The sequence below is a fragment of the Sorex araneus genome, chromosome 6 (assembly GCF_027595985.1).
Source record: "Sorex araneus isolate mSorAra2 chromosome 6, mSorAra2.pri, whole genome shotgun sequence".
Taxonomy (NCBI): domain Eukaryota; kingdom Metazoa; phylum Chordata; class Mammalia; order Eulipotyphla; family Soricidae; genus Sorex; species Sorex araneus.
Genome location: NC_073307.1, coordinates 162,088,224 through 162,105,718, shown reverse-complemented (window position 1 = coordinate 162,105,718; position 17,495 = coordinate 162,088,224).

The following is a 17,495-nucleotide window of genomic DNA, read 5'->3' as shown; positions in this document are numbered from 1 at the left end:
AAAGGAGCTGCCTTCACCCCTGAACCACTTCCTCTTCCCACGGAGGGTGGCTGGATTCTTCTCTCCCCTGACTCAAACTTCCAAGGCCACACACATCGTGTTTGCCTTTGCAATACTCTTTGTTTCCACGAGACAGCTGGTCCCTCCGAGTGACGGCCGCTGGTGGTGGCCGGAGCCCCTCGCCAGTGACCCTCTTCTCCTGCTCCAGGCGGAGTATCCCTTTCATGCTTTGGTAGATAGACTTGGTGTGAGAAACATCAATGCTGTACGGAGTACTGTGCAGGAAACGGAAAGAGGTAAGATCCTCCAACCCCGACGGCCAGCCTAGCCAAGGGGGTTGGGTCTGGCCTCTCGGTCACCCTGATGGACCCCTGGGGCTCATTTCAGGCAGTGCAGGTGGGGGCCCTGCAGCCCATCTGGACCCCAGTGTGTTAGCGCTAAAGTTCCTAAGGAGCCCCAGGCCACAGGGACGGGGGCGCCTCTGGGGGGAGGGGCTGGAGTTGGGCTAGGGGAGTGGCCCGGGTGAGACTCCTGTCCATGTGGCAAGGAGACCTGCTCTCTCTCCTCAGGGGACTCTCAGCCGACTCAATCTCGGGCCACTGTCCGGCGCTGGGACGTCCCCACCCACCAATGCCCGCGGCGCACTGTCTCTCGCTGGTCCCCGCACACGGAGCTTTAATAAAGGGCTGCACTCCGGTGTCTGCGTCTGTGTCCGTCTTTCTCCTGCAGGACGAGGGTCCTTCCACAGACGCTCGGGGACAGGCCCATCCCGATGGGCAGGAACAGGACCCAGGGCCTGTGTGTCCACGCGACAGTGACCGCGTGCAGCCCCAGTGCCCGCTGCTCCTGTTGCCCCCGCAGGATCCGCCCGCTTTCTCGGCTCTCCCCGTCTCTCCCCGTCTCTCCTCTGTGGCTCCCCCTGCCCCAGCCCGGGGCTCCTGCTCCTCCCCACAGGGTCCTGCACAGACTTCCCGGGGCCTCTGTCCCGCTGGCCCTACCCCACTCACAGGGCCCCCCCCCCCCGCCAGATTTCTGAGAGAACGTGATTGGCTGAGCGCCCACACACTGAGCCCGCTGATTGGCTGCTGGTGGGTCAGGTGGCCCTCCCCTGGGCTCTGAGGACAGAGCAGAGCCCTGGGCTTCACCCCAGTGTCAGTGATGTTAACATGAGGGGTGCGTGTGCTGCGAGCCCTGTGGGGGACCCTGGCAAGGGGCAGCAGGGTAGGGGCGAAGGCAGCGCCAGTCTGGGGCTCTGTGCCCCGCAGTCTTTCACGGTCGCAGTTACCGGTGGCACATGAGTCTCTGCTAAGATAGGGGTCACCAGGACCAAGGTGTTTCAAACTTCAACTCATTGTTGTTGTTGTTGTTATTATTATTATTATTTATTTTTATTTTCCTTAGTCTCCAATACATGACTGTTTAGAGGGTTTCAGGAGCGTTGCCAGAACCGAATGGCATTTGTTCCCTCTGCCCACGGGTTATTGTCCTGGCAGACCCCCTTTCTGCACTTCTCAGAAGGTCCGTATCTGTGAGGGACCCACTGTGGGTGCAGACCCGGTTCCGGGACCAGCTGGGTGCAGCAGAGCTGAGCCTTTCTTGGCTGAGTCCTTTCTTGGACATGTCTGAGGTGACTGTGGCCCTGCACCGTGGACAGGAGGGTGGGGGTGCGGGATCAGGACCCCAAGTTGCCACACAGTTCTCTCTGGTCACCCGATCCATGACAGCTCACCGAACTGGGGACACTGAGCCCTGTTCCACCCACAGGCTGGCCAGCCACTCTCTCACCGAGCTCAAAGCCCCAACCCGGGACAGGGACTGCTTGGGTTGAGGTCTTCCACACCCTGCCTGTTTTGCTGGAACATATGAACCTCTGTCATATCCCAAAAGGTTTCATGACTGGTTTGGGGACACAAGGTGCCATAGGTTCACTTTCAATGATGCCAAGTCTTCCCCTGGAGGTCGTGAGGAAGAAAGCCTAGGGGATCCCTATAGCCCGTCTCCTGTCCCTTCATGAGGTGGCCCAGAGCCCAGGCATCCTTTGTTCCATTTGCAGAGCAGATATAAGCCTTCTGCTAGGTTAAGGAACGCCCCCCGGACTTTAAGTGGCCTTTGGTCTCGAGCCATATAAGGTCACTAATGACCATGACCCAGAGACTCACAAATAAATCTCAGAAGAGATCAACACGCTGCAGAGATGCCTCCAGACCCCTATCAGGCTAAGTCTCAATTGGGGCAGCCTAGAGGGCTGGTGAGTCCCCGCCTCACTGATCAGAGGTACAGCAGCTAAAAATCTCCAAAAGTCAATCACCGCCATGCTCATGGCGAATCTCCACAGGATCAGAGGAGCCTCATCCATGAGGGAATCTGCTGAAAAACTCCGGTATGCGGATTTTGTGACTGAAATGCCCAGGCTCTCACAGAGTCAGGGATGGCAACCTCCTTCCACCTCCCTCTGCTTTCAGAATCTTGGAAGTCACACCCACAAACTGCCTCTGAGGCCAAATAAACTCTTTAATGAACATGACCCAGAGACTCACAAATCTCAGAAGAGATGCAGAAGCTGGAGAAATGTCTCTGGACGCCAAAAATCACTCTCCAGTTGAAAATTTACCTCCACTGCATCACACAATTTAACAGTTTAGAATTCCTGGAACAAATGTGACGTGTTACATTAGTGATATGCTAGGAGTAGCACACCACATTGGCACAAAAAGCTCAACCTGTAACTGCATGTTGTTAAATCTCTCATACAAGGGCTCCCAGGTGAGATACAACAATCCCCACACTGTCTCCTAAAGAAACTTTTTGAGATCATTTTTAGCAGATTATCCGTAGCAAGCAATTAAAAATAAGTTACTTAGGGCCTGCTACTGGGGCAGACTTGGGTTGTGGCTGGGAAAATTTGATAGAATGGTGGTTGGAAGGTTTAATGGTGGTGGAAATGGCGTTGGAATATTGAATGTACTAATCTATTGCGAATAACGGAAAAATAATTAAAAGAGGCTTTTTTAAAATCAAATCTCCCCACTTTACCATTTCTCTTTCTGACCAATCTTGCCTCCTATATACCAACCTGAGCATTACTGCAAAGCTGCCACTACAACACAGAGCTGGTCCTAGGCTTGCCCCCACTAACCCATTGAAGCCCCATTTACCATGTCCTACCAGAGAGCCAACAGTCAACACAGGACTCATAGCCATGGACCCCCAGTCTCTCAGGGGCGGAGGCAAAAGTGTTTGGAGAAGGGCCTATCTGGCTCCTAGAAGCAATGCTAGAACTGATCCCGGATATCCTGTCCCCAGACAGTGAGGCCCAAGAGACAGATTGGGCGAGGGGTCTCTCCCAAAAACCTGAACAGGTAAGGATGAGCCCAGCTGCCCCCCAGGGGACCCAGCCATGAGGAGCTGGAACGAGCATTCCCAGATCAGTGGGGCAGCTGCTGTCTCTCTCTCTCCACTCTGTCACCTGCTAGGGGCTGCCCGAGCCCCTCCTCCTGCACCCATATCCTGGCCGCACAGAGACTGAGCCCTAGGACAGTTCACGGCTCCCCACTCAGCCCTCTCCTCCTTCCTGTGTCCCTGTGTCCTGACTCAAGCTGCCTTTAGAGCATCCTCTGGACTGTTTGATGCAGAAAGTGATTCATGAGCTGTGTATGGAGGAGGGGAAGGGGGACAAGGGAACATCCCTGTGTCTCGTCATCGACCCCACAGGTTCAAAGTAGCACAGATGCACTATAAAAAAGTTTCTGGATGACATTCAAGAACAAGCCCCAGTCAGAGAGCTCAGCGGAATGAGGAAATGCTTGGTGGGTCCCTCTAGGAGCACTGTCAGCAGAACCCCAGAGACCAGAGCCAGGAGAAGAGGCAAAGCACTTCTGCATGGCAAAAAGGAAAAAAAGCAAAACAAACCGAAGGGAGACAGGAGCCAGGGAGGTGGCCCTGGGTCAGGAATTCAGGTTTGATCCTGGCACTGCCCCTGGGTGTTGGCCCCGGGCATCGCTGGGTGAGGCCCAGGGACCGGAGCTCCATAACATCAGGCCCTTGACCTGCACCCATTGGCCAAGAGTCCCCACGTGGCTCTGGGCTTTCTGAGCACTGTGAGCCCATCTGTGAGCCCGTCTGTGCTTCAAGGGTTAAAAGTCAGCACCAAGGCCTGGGAATGCGCTGAGGGGCCACAGTTTGCTCTATGAGGAGATCTGATGAGCGACTGTGCAGGAGCGTGTGGAGCTGCTGAGTGGAGCTGACTCCGAGAGGCTGAGGACGCTCCAACCCCTTGCCCTGCGCAGCTGCTGCCTGCGGGGTCCCTAAGCTGTGTCCAGGCCTGAAACTCTCTGTGTGGTCAAGGGCCCCTGAGCTGTGTGGGCTGTGCTGGCCGGTCACGGACGCTTAGAGGAAAGTGGGGACCCCTGGTGTGCAGTGCAGCCCTGTCAGCGTCTGACATGGAAAGGGGCAGTTCATGAGAGCCGGCCCTCACTGCGGGCTCAGCCTCACTCTGGGAAATCGGGGTCAGAGGGGAACTGCCGAGCACTCAGCATGAGACTCAGAGATTGGCGGTTGGGGATGGCAGCGCCCTGAGAAGTCTCTGGTACACGCTGTTCTCACTAGGAAGAGAGATTCGGTTCTCTAAGCCCGGCTGCTTCTAATCAAAGTCTGTCACAGGTCTGAACTCTCATGGAGGGGCACGAGGCTTGTTCTGGGGGTCCCCAGGGCTACAGTCAGTGCTGCTCAGGGAGTCCATGAGGACCTGTGTGGGGCCGTGTGGGGCCGTGTGAGGCCGTGTGGGGTCAAGCTTGGACCCCAGACAGGAGCTGCTGCTCTTGGCAGCCCCTTCCTGCCTGTCTAAAGCTGTTATTGGGCAAAGAGCCTGACCGAGATTAGCTCCTTGTTCTTGCTGCAGCCGTGGTCCCAGGGGCGATGGGAAGCTTTGGACTTTTTATACATGGCTGCAGCGGGCAAGGCCCATGGTGGGTGTGAGAGCAGAGACTCGGGCTGGTGGGTGGGTCAGCTGGGGCCTTAGACCTCCGTCCAATCAGGCGGAGGTGGGTGTGGATGTGTTTCTGGGTGTGGACCAGCTGGGCGAGCGGCCAGCAGGTGCTCTGGCTCCCTTGGGTGCTGGAGAGCAGGCACCAGAGACTCCATCTCCTTCCCAAGGTATTTCCCTCCCTTCACACCTTGAAGCTCTCCCCCAGCCTCTCTTTAGGGCTAAGAAATGTCCGCATCAGGGGCTGGAGAGATAGCACAGCAGGGAGGGCGTTTGCCTTGCACGCTGTCAACCCGGGTTCGATTTCCAGCATCCCATATGGTCTCCCGAGCACAGCCAGGAGGAATTCCTGAGTGCATGAGCCAGGAGTGACCCCTGTGCATCGTCAGGTGTGACCCAAAAAGCAAAAAAAAAGAAAGTCCCCATCACTGAGGGTTTTTAAAAATTATTTATTTTTTTAAATTTTATTTTATTATATTGAATCACTGTGCAAAAAAAATACAAAACTTTCAGGTATAAGTTTCAGTCATATAATGAGTGGAATCCCATCCCTTCACCAGTGCACATGTTCCACCACCAAGAACCCCAGTATACCCCCCTCCTACCCAGCCCCCACCTAAGTAGCTAGTGATCTTCATTTTATTTTCTATACTTTGAATGCATTCAATATTTCAATAGAGAACTCACTATTATTATTTGGAATTTCCCCCCAACAATCAGACCTGCTGAAAAGGCATCATTTAATCATTTCTTTTCATTGCTGAGAATAAAGAATGAAGATTCTATGATCTCACGCGGCCGCAATAGCGGCCGCACAGTTTTGGATTTCTGATGTTTTAGTTCAGTTCACAGTCTAGATGCATATCTTTAAGAAGCCGCTCTGGGTGCCAAAATGGGTTAGAAGACCACTTGGATCATAGTCTTTACGAGCAGAGGGTCTGTTTCGCGAGCAGCAGCTCCGGATCTTATCTGGGCCGATGGTGTGCCGGTACCGCCCCCTTCCCATGATCGCCTATGAGCCACAACATTGCAAAGTTCCTACCTCTGGGCGGAAGTCTTAGGGGGTGGCTCTCGCCACGTGGATGATGCCGCTGCTGCCATTTTCCGCACAGAAAAACATGGTGGAGAGGGAAAATCCCTCCCCGGGCAGCACATAGCCATAGTACAGCTCACAGTGTAGATGCTTTTCTGTAAGAAGCTGCTCTGGGTGCCAAAATGGGTTAGAAGACCTCTTGGATCATAGTCTTTAGGATCAGAGGGTCTGTTTCGTGAGCAGCAGCTCCGAATCTTATTTGGGCCGAGGGCGTGCCGGTACTGCCCCCTTCCATCACTGAGGGTTCAATGTCAACCAGGTGTTGACCCCGACGGGAGGGAAGAACCAAGTGGGGGCTTCCCCACCCGATGGCATCACGGGGTGAGGGGCAGCGCTGCACCGGGGGTCACCTGTGCTTCACACACCACAGGCCAGGCCAGCGATGGCATCAGACTGCCAAAGTCGCCGTCTTCATCATCATCTTCATCACTGTGACCTGTGACCTGCATCTGAGTCCCGGCTCCCACCTCTCCCCCACCTCCCACATCTGCCGTTGTTGCTTCCTCCCCCAGCCCCAATGACCACAAGTCCGTGAGAGCAAGATACTTGGGGGAGGGGGGTTGATCTTCTCAGGCTGCTGGCACTGAATAATGTTTTTTTTTTTCTTTTTGGGTCACACCCGGCAATGCACAGGGGTTACCTCCTGGCGTTACACTCAAGAATAACTTCTGGCGGTGCTCAGGGGACCATATGGGATGCTGGGAATCAAACCCAGGTCGGCCGCGTGCAAGGCAAATGCCCTACCCGCTGTGCTATTGCTCCAGCCCCAGGCACTGAGTAATCCTGTCTATCGACAGCACCATCCTGCAGTAGACGCCTTCGGTGCTCAGGGATAGAAATGTGTGAACTGAATAGGGAATGTGTCCCTGACGCCGGGTCCCACAGCCCTCTGCTCTAACCTATAAGGTTTGTCCTGCTCAGGGCGGGCAGTTTGGGGGCTGAGTGTGGGGCTCCTTGCAGCACCTTCCTCCCAGCCCAGACTCTCCCCTCCCTCCCTCCTTCCTACCTGCCCTTTCTCCCCCTCCCCTCCTGTCCCTGCACATTGGGAAGAGGGATGAGGATTGGGCCCCTCTGGCTCTGTGCTCAGGTGGTGCTCAAGGGACCATAAACAGTGCCTGGGTGGAACTGGGTCGGCTGCATCTGAGTCAAGTGCCGTCCCCCATGGACTGTGTCCAGCTGCCAGACGGGGTGACTTTGGCCTCTGCCCTGACCTCAACCACCACCACATCTTCCACTCAGCCTCTGCTGTCTGATGTCTCCTCTCTTTGACTCATTTCAGGGTCCAGGTCTCCGGAGGACGGGGCCTGCCCTGCTTGGAGAAGGAAATGGCAGCGTTGACAGGAATTCTGTCAAATTCTGCCTGCTTGGTGCAGAATTTAAAATGTTAAGATGCCTGGGAGGGTGAAAGAGAAAGTGAAACTTTTGTGAAAGTGAAACAGAGTGCGCTGCACTTAGACCCTGGACTTCAGGGCAGCAGGTAACTCAGAGGTAGGACAGTGGCCTCGGTAAGTGCCCAGGAAACTGTGCCGTTAGACGGGAGGGTACTGGCGGGAGAGAGTGTCCGGGTGAGCTGCGGCTGTGTGTGAGTCACCAGTGGGTTGGCCGTGGCTCCAGCCGTGTCTCAAGGCGTCAGAAAAGCTCTGGGGTAGCCTTAGGGCCTCAGACACCATCGTCCCCGCACCCTTAGGGTCTCCGAGGCACCATGTCCTGGGCCAGGGCCACTGCCTGAGACCCCACAGGCACCTGACCCCCATCTGGAGGTTCAGCTAGTGGGGACTGTGGGGACATTCTTAGGGGTGACGGTGCCAGAGCTGCTTGGCCTGGGCAGGGCAGGATGGCGGCTCAGGGAGGACCCCCCACCCCCATCCACCTCCTCTGTCCCTGCTCTGTGTCAGTGGGACACACTGGGGAAGGGTCCCAGAATGATGATCCAAGGGGTAGAGTCAGGAGAGCGGCCCTGTACCCCATACCTAACCGTGCCTCCTTCTTTGCTTCCTGCACCCCGAGGCCCCCCCTCAACTGCTCTGCTCCTGCTCAGGAACAGGCTCCCCCTGACCTGCCCAGCACCCCTGAAAGGCTCTTACTGAAGCTTTGGGACCAGCTGGGCAGTAGGAACTATGAGTGACCCCAACTCTCCAAATGTGGAGCTGGGTCTGAGGAAGCCCTAGTTCCAGTCTGAGGGAGGAGGTCTGGGGCCTCTGCTCCATCACGGGCTCCGGAATCAGCCGTTTCCCTGCAGCAACCCTGCTCCAGAGTCTGGGCTGGAGCCTGTGACGGGGCTCAGATGGGGGACCCGGGGCGCGAGTCTGTGAGAATGGGGGATAGGGCTCTGTCCCTGCTCAGGCTGGGCAGGTTTCTGCTGGGTCTGGGCCTCCTGCTCCCTCCCCGTCTGCCGCCCTCCGTGCCCCCCTTGCACCTGCCTTGCCTGAGCCCCTCTTTCCCGCTCGGGGCTTTACCTCAGCTCTGACTCACCCACCGCCCCTTTAGACTCTGAGCTTGAACCTCGCTATCTCTTCAGCTTAGTCCCCGAGTCTCTGTGCCTACTCGGCACGACCCTGCCTGCAGCTATTTTGGTGTGACCTTTGATGCGTGTCATTTATGACACAGGTGCACCTGGGCACGGCTGAGGGAAAATAAGACTCTGCAGTGCAACGAAGGCTGAACCACAGCGGATCTCATGGGGGGCACAAATTCCTCGGTAAGTCTCCAGAGACCTTTATGTTAAAATTAGTAATTTGGGGTAATCCTAGTTTTGGCGGTGAGGTGCTTTCTCTGTCTTTCTGCTGCCCCCACGTTGACTCTGACCCCCACTCAAAGCCCTTGTCATACTGTTTCACCCCAAGATCTCAGTGGGCAGCACAGCCCCTGCTCAGGGCACCTGGCTCAGCTGAAGCAGGTGCAACAGGTGTGGCCAGACCCAGGGCACCCCAAGAGACTCTTGTGAAGGTCCCCCATTCTGCAGGGACCAGGGCACAGTCTCCTGCTTATGCTGCTCCACAGGGGCACAGCCCCCCAAGCTCTCCAACACCCCCCTGGGCTCCCTGTCAGCTTCTTGCCTGGATGCAGACTGCCCGGGCTGGTCCCTGTGATTATGGGGGTCTTGGGGTGCACGGGGAAAACACTCAGATACAGTCTTGGAGTTTCTCCCAGGGGAGGGGCTGACAGGTTTCTGCCCTTCCTAACCCTGAGTCCCCTCCTCTGCGGGGGCAGCTCTGACTCCCGGGAATGAGGCCCACGTGGGCAGGGGCTGAGATCAGTGTCCACAGGCTGGCACGAGGTCACCCGGGACCAGCAGATGGGAGACGATGGCCTGTGGGAGTGTCTAGACCTCCTGGTGACCAGGCATCACTCACTGACACAGACCTGCTCCGTGCAGGGAGGGGCTCCCGCCTACTGTGCACCCCTCCCTGTGAGCCCCTCTCACAGCTCCTCAGGCGACCATGTCACCCTGTCCCCAAGGCTCGTTCCCTGTCCAGCGACCCCAGGTCAGGGTTTTTTTTTTCTCTCCTGGTAAGGGAGCCCCCTTTATTAATTTGTTACAGAGGAGAACATCAGGATTCAGCAACAAACCAGGTTCTTTGCAGGTGTGTGAGGTAGAGAATGTTCTAGAACCTTTTCTATTAAGGACTCACCTATTTCTGTCTGTTTTTCTTTTGCAGAACAGACTTGGTCCGAAGCCCAAACGTGGAGACTGGATTGAGATTTTCTGTGATGGTTTCCAGCACTGGGCTGTGTATGTGGGACGTGGTTATGTGGTCCATCTGACTGGCGTCGGTAAGGACGGGGTCTCTGTAGAGGACGGGCTGAGGTGACTATGGGTTCGGTTCATGCTGTGCTGGTCTCCCCTGCTGGCCTGGCTGGCGGGCACAGCACCAAAGCCGCATGGCCAGGGCTGTCCCCTGTAGGCCCATCAGCTGCTGATTTCCTGTAGCCAGAAGTTCCTGGACAGGCTGTGGACACATTCAGTTAGAGATTGGGGGTCACTCAGCCCTGGCCCAGGGACACAGCCCTGCCCACGCCCAGTCTCCTCTGTAGCTGCTGATCTGCAGGGACAGGGGGGACAGGAAGCAGGGGCTCCCCAACACTCAGCACTGCCACAGGGTCCTGGAAGGAGCATAGCCCCGCTGACTGTGGGTCCCTGCGTCCCCTCTCTCCGCTCCACTGCATGCTCTGAAATCCAAGGAGAAGCGCCCTGAGGTGGGCTGGCAGCAGCGAGGGCAGGATCTGCCTTGGCAGGGCTGAGCCAACCCCCTCTTCTCAGCCTCTTGGCTTAGATATTTGACATATTTATTGAATCCCCAATCAATGCTCCCACATAAGGTTCTTTTGCTTTTGCATTCACAGATTCTCATTTTGGTGGAGGGTAAAAAGCCCCCACTCTTCTACCTTTGGTCCAGAACCCCTCTAGGAGTAGGGCGCCCCCTACAGCAGAGACAAAAAGCACATTGGGCTGGGCAGGGTGGGAAAAAGAAGGGAGAGATGTGGGGATGCTTGGGAGCCTGAATGGGGTGGGGAGAGGGCAGTGGGGGAGGGGTTAGGGAAAGAGTCAGGAGACTGTGCAGCATGGGAGGGATCGTCTGAAGGGGAAATCTGAGGTCAGAGATATTGAGGCAGCGTGAGGAGCGGGGCTGTGTTTTCCTGAAAAGAATGAATCCTTGGTGTAAATGTTAGGGGTGTTTCTGGATCTGTGCTCAGGAGGCTGATTCCCCACCACAATGATCCGGCCCCTGTGTCCGGGATTCTTCTGGCCCGAGGCTGTGGTGCTGCTAAGGCCCTGCAGTGCTCTGGCCACACCCGGCTTTGCTCCAGACCATGTGGTGCCATAAGGAACCAGGGTCAGTGCACACCGAGTCTGCGCCCTAACCACGGTCCATCTCCAGAACCCAGAATATTTCTAGTGTGTCCTGGGACAAGGCTACGGCTGCTCCATCAGGAGTGCAGGCTCTACTGCTGGCCCCACGCCCTTCCTGCCCAAACTCGGTGCCCATGTTCCTCTTCTGCCTGAAACTCCCCATATGGTCAGGTGAGATGCCAGCAGGGGCAGAATCTCTCCTCTGGGTTCTCCTGGCCCCCACCTGCTCCTGCAGCTGGAGGGAGCCGGGCCTGACAGTGTGGAATTGCCCTTTGGAAGAGAATCAATGGTGAAGGACAGCGGAAAGACCCCTCCAGCACAGACAGCCCCTAGAGCAGCTGAGCCAGACACTGGCACCAGCCCAGCTGCTCTCCTGGGGCGTCTTTGCAGGAGAATCGGGGAACTTGGCCCTCGGGTGTGTGGACATCTCTTGCCCTGAACCTTGTGCCTGGACCTGCTGAGGCCTCTCAGATGAAGCGGTGCAGGCTTGGTGACTGGAGAAAAGCTAGTTGGATGCTGGGCTGGGACCAGAGCCGGTTTGGGTCACCTTGGCTCTTTGCCCGTGTTCCCACCTTCATGTGACAGTTCCAGAAACATCTGTGTCAGGGGCATTTGTAGAACTCCCGGCCCCTGCTTGAGAACCAGCTGTGCGCAGGGTTCTGTGTCAGGGAGGAGGGCATGGCCGAGCGGGAGACATGGGTTCCAGCCAACTTCCCCCTGTCCCTTAGAAAAGAAATTTGGGGAAGAAGGTTGGGGACTCCAAAGCCTTTGCCAGAGGTCCAGGCCCGGTGGGCCCTGTTGTGGGTGGAGCCAGGGGGTGTCAGCCCTTCTGGGCTCCTCCCCTCCATAGGGACAGGGGGCCATGGGGTGACTTAATTGGGCTTGTGGACTCCCTGGTGTCCTGCAGAGTTGACCCTGAGTCCTCTTGTGTGTCCCAATAGACACTGAGGTTCCGGGTTTTGAATTGATCTTGATGGAGAATGTCCAGGGCTACCGAGCCGTGGTGAAGAAGGAGCTGCTGAGGAAGGTGGCCGCGGGGTACAAGTACCGGGTCAATAACAAAGGAGATGGTCAGCGCGGAGTGCGATCTCCCGAGGAGATTGTCCAAATAGCCTTGGCGATGGTGGGGCAGGAGTGGCCCTACAGTCTCACCCAGGAGAACTGCGAGCTGCACGATGGGGAACCCATCTCCGAGCAGGTGTGTCCTCAACATTTGCCCCCGTCCACAGCCGTGTTTCCACTGACTGCAGGACCAGATGAACTTCTGGGCATGAGTCGGACAGAGAGCCACTGTCCCCGCTCCCAAATGTCACTGTCTGGGTGGGAGGTGGAGGGCCACCAGCATGAGCTCTGCAGGCGGGGCTGAGCTGGACCCAATACTGAGAAGCCGGTTCTCTCACCCACTTCACATGGAGAAACTGAGTCCCACGGTGCTCCAAGTATCATCAACACTCTAGCACTTGCCCTGTAGGTGGGATCTGACTCCAGGGCAGCAGCCACACAGGCCTTGATGGGTCAGGGAGGGGAAGCCCAGCAGTGGACGCCAGTTTCACCGGGCTGGAGTCTGACCCTGGTGAGGGACCTGAGAGTCCAGGGGACAGGGACTGAGAGGTTGCACAGAGGAGGGGCCGGGCTGTGGGTGAAGAGGCAGAGCACATGCCTGGCATGAGGGAGACCCTGGGCTGCTCCCCGGGCACCTCGGGGGCAGGCAGAGCAAAACGAGGTGTGGGCAGGAGAGAGAACAGGAGTAGAGGAGTTGGGGGGAGCGTGACCAGGCAGAGGAGGCGGTTTGGGCCACAGGCACTGCCCACAGCTCAGGCATCCCCTCGTCCTACTCTCAGGCTTAGTGTCTGCCGGTCAGTGTCTCAGTCCACTGGGCACTACTGTCCCCCAGGGTCACATCAGCCTCCGCATCTCTTCGGGAAGAGCTGACTGTAAAAAATCTATAAGGGCGGCTCGCGCGCAGGGGAGGGGGAGATGCAACGATGTGTGTTCTTTCGTTCTGTCGTCTGCGGGCACTTGGGGCAGTTCTTTCTCACGCCGCTCACACTCGCGTTCGGTGCTCTCGAGCTGCTGTGTATGGACAGGATCGGGACGGCTCCTCCTTGTGCTCTGCTTCTGTGTGTGCCACTGTGCTCTCTTCTGTCGTCTCTCTGTCTCTGTCTCTGTCTTTGTAGTCTCTCCTCTGGTCTCTTCCCACCTCTCTCTCTGTATCTTCTCCCCTGCTTCTGTGTCTTCTCTCCTCTTCTGTCTTCTCTCTTGCTTCTGTGTCTTCTCCCCGCTTCTGTTTCTTCTCTCTCCCTTCTGTGTCATGTCCCTTCTGCTGTCTTCTCTCTGCTTCTGTGTCTTCTCTCCCGCTGTGTTTTCTCTCTTTGCTTCTGTGTCTTCTCTCCCTGTGTTTTCTCCCTTCCGTGTCTTCTCTCATGTCTTCTGTCTTGCCTCTGTAGTCTCTCCTCTGGTCTCTTCTGACCTCTCTCTGTCTCTGCTCCTGTCTCCCCTGTCTTCTTCTTTTGTCTCTGTCTTTTCCCAGTGCCCCCACAGTTTTACTTTATATAGCAAATTACATAGGGTGGTGACACAAAGGTGGGTTGAACATTAACAAATCAACAAAGAAGAGTAAGACCATTTCTTGAGGAGATTAACAAAATCTCATCTAAGGAAATCTCATCTAAGGAAATCCACTCAAGGGTGGGGTCCAAACAAGGATGTGTCAGGGTGTGAGCTAGCATTCTGCTTATATAATTATAGTAAATTTACTTCTAATATTTCTAGCAATGTCATTCTGTATGAGCACAGTAAGACTTATATAAGACTTAAAGTTTGGTTCTTCCTGAGGACATCTCACTATATATTCCAGATTACAGTCCTCAGGCCAGGTTAGTCTTCCTAACCCCATCAGGGTCCCAGACTTGTCGTTACTTTTGGATCATGACAGCATTTGTCTTTGACCATGCTCTCAACTTTTAGTTGAGTATAGTGGTGCTTTGGCCTGGCCCATTTCCATGCCAGGGTAGCTCACAACTTGCCCTGGGTCCATTCCGTCCCTCGTTGGGACCCTGCTTTTTGGGTGATAGGAACTAAGGGCAACTGAATTGAGAAAGCAGATGCCCGGGAGTAAATATTATTGGAATCAATCAGCTCCCAAGTTACAAAGCATATTATTAACTGTCTTCCTGTGTCCATACAGAAAGGACATTGCTTTAAGGTAAACTAAGTTCCCTGCAGCAAGGCTAAAAGGACAAACACTATGTTATCCTACAGCTGACAGTGTTGACCTAAACCAACTTGTCAGTCACTGACAAGGTCCGACTCCCAGTTGCCATCTCCAGGGTCAAAGAGGTTGAGGGCGCCCCCTGGAGGTGGGTCTTGTCTGTGCAGAGGTAGTTCCCCTTGGTTCTCCCTGTTGGTGTCCAGGATAATGACCCCTGAGGCCCCTCACTAGGGACACCCCCGGTGGGCACAGGGACCCCTGTAAGGAGGAAAACCTGGAGAAAGGGGATGTGACCGAGGGAACCCACACCTTAGGGAAGGAGCCACAGGAAGAAACCCAGGCGGTTACTGAGACTTCTGGGAACCCGGATGCCCAGGGATGGCAAGGTACTGCCCCCAGCCCATGTGCTGTCTTGGGTCACTCCGAGGAACTGTTGTGTTGAGAGTCTCTAACCTCCTCTGAATGGATTTTCTTATTACACACACATGGACACACACACACACACACACACACACATCCCTGGAGTGAATCAAAGGTCACCAAAGGCTGAACCCACAGGCAGTGAATCTCACTGAGAGGAACAATGGTCTTGGTACATCTCCAGAGATCCTTTATTTTAAGTACAGCAAATTGGGGCCAATTTGTTCAGTGGCTGAGGTGCTCTCTCCGTCTTTCTGATGCCCCAAACGATGATCTGAATCTGGTCAAAGCCTCAGTCCACCATTATTCCCAAGATCTCAGTGGGCAGCGCAGCCCCTTCTCAGGGCACCCGGGTCAGCTGAGGCAGTAGCAGCAGGTGTGGCCAGACCCAGGGCACCCCCAGAGACTCCTGTGAAGGGGTCCCCATTTTGCAGGGACCAGGGGACAGTCTGCTGCTTATGCCGCTCCACAGGGCACAGCCCCCCAAGCTCTCCAGCTCCCCCTGGGCTCCCTTGTCTGCCTCTTGCCTGGCCAAGATGGCAGCCGCCCTGGGTGGCCACTGTGATTGTGGGGGTCTTGGGTGCATGGGGGAAACACTCAGATACAGTCTCGGCATCTATCCCGGTGGAGGGGTTGCCTCCTTGGGGGCAGTTTTGTCTCCCAGGAGTGAGGCCCACGTGGGCTGGGGCTGAGCTTAGTGTCCGCAGGCTGGCCTGGGGGTTGGAACACAAGATCACCCCGGGACCAGCAGATGTGGGGGGGACAATGGCCTGTGGGAGCGTGTAGATCTCTGTTACTAGGCCTTCCTTGCTGACACAGATCTGCTCCGGCAGGGAGGGGGCTACCGCCCACTGTGGACCCCTCTCTTTGAGCTCCTCTCACGGCTCCTCTGGGGACCCTGTCACCCTGTCCCTAAAGTCTCATTCCCACCCTTGCACCCCAATAAAGTGGGATGCTTCTCTTTAGGTGATGGGAGCCCAGTCCTCTACACTTCCTGCAGACAGAAACAGGAGCAGTCTCCACCTAGGCCTATCTCCTTGCAATTGTGATGGATGTAGAATGCTCTAGAATGGTCCCTGTCATGGACTCACCTCTTTCTGTCGCTTTTTCTTTTGCAGAAGAGAGTCAATGTTGGGCCCAATCCTGGAGACCTGATTGAGTTTTTCCGCGGTTCGATGTTCACCCCTCATGCACTGAGATATCAGCACTGGGCCGTGTATGTGGGAGACGGTTATGTGGTCCATCTGACTAGCGTTGGTAAGCACGGGGTCTCTCTGAGGGTTGTCTCTGGGGTTCCGCGCAGCCCGAGGCTGTGAGGATGACTTACTTGGGGGAGTGTGGACTCCCTGGGGTTGTGCAGGGTTGACACTGTGTCCTCTTTCTTGACCCCACAAATACAGATGGATCAGGAGGGAAAATGATAGGCTCTATGTCTGGCGGGGGCCCCCAAGCTGTGGTGAAGAAGGAGCTGCTGTCCAAGGTGGCTGCGGGGTGCAAGTTCCAGGTCAATAACATGGGTGATTCGCGCTTCCCGCCACTGCCTCCTGAGGAGATCGTCCAAAATGCCTTGTGGCTGGTGGGGCAGGAGAGGCCCTACAGTCTCACCCAGAAGAACTGTGAGCACTTTGTCACGGAGCTACGCTATGGAGTTGCCCGCTCTGGCCAGGTGCGTCCCTTTTCCTTGCCATGTCCCCACCCTAAGCCAAGTCCCTACTGACTGTGCTGGCCTGGGGATGATGGGAAAGACTGGACAGAGACATTGTGTCCCCTCCAAAGTCACAGTTCAGGTGGGAGGTGAAGCGACAACAGCTTAGGCTCTGAAGATGAAGCTGAGCTGAACCCATCACTGTTGAGAAGCAGGTTCTATCATCCATTTCACGGATGGAGAAACTAAGGCCCATAGTGTTAGGTATCTGTCCACTCAGGCTAGCACGTGCGCGATAGGTGGTGATCCATTGTGATCCATGCACCAGCCACACAGTCCTGGATTGCACTGGAGGGGTCAGGGAGAGGCCGTCCCATAGTGGAGGTGGCTTTTATTCTTAGGGCGAGAGTGACCTTTGACAGAAATCCTAGAACACAGGTGGTGGGGGCTGTGAGCATCAGGTAGAGGAACGGCTGGGGCTATGAGTAGCAGAGCACATGCATGACATCAAAGACCCTGGGCTCCACTCGGGCACCTCATGGGTAGGCAGGGTGATACTAGGTGTGGACAGGGGAGAAACAGGAATAGAGGAGTTGGGGGGAGTGTGGCCCAGAAGAGGAGGCAGTTTGGAACACAGGCACTGCCTACAGGTTGGGCATCCCCTTGCCCCATTCTTGGGCTCAGTTTCTGCCTGTCAGTGTCTCGTCCGCTGGGCACTCTTGTCCCCCAGGATCAGATCAGCCTCCCCATCTCTTAGGGAAAAGCTGACAGTGTTGATCTAAACCAACTTGTAAGTCACTGACAAGGTCCGACTCCCCTTTGCCATCTCCAGGAGCAGAGAGGCTGAGGGCGCCCCCTGGAGGTGGGTCCAGTGTGGGCAGAGGCAGCTCCCCTTGGTTCCCCCTGCTGGTGTCCAGGATATTGACTCCTGAGACCCCACACTAGAGACATCCCAGAAGGGCATAGGACTCCTAATAAAGAGGAAGAGGCCCATGGAGATGGGTTCTGGAGATGGGACCTTGGTGGTACGGTGATGAGACATTTGGAAATGTGTAGCCCAGAATGGAACCCAGGCAGTTACTGAGACTGTCTGGGCACCTGAGTATCCAGGAGATGGCATGGTGATGGCCCCAACCCGTGTGCTGTCTCAGGTTACTCTGATGAACTGTAGTGCTGACCCTGTCTTTGAGCTCATCTGGTCAGGCTTCTGTAAGCACACAGACAGAGACACAGGCACACACACACACACACACACACACGAGCACTGGTGGGGGGTCAGCCCCCTTTACTTGT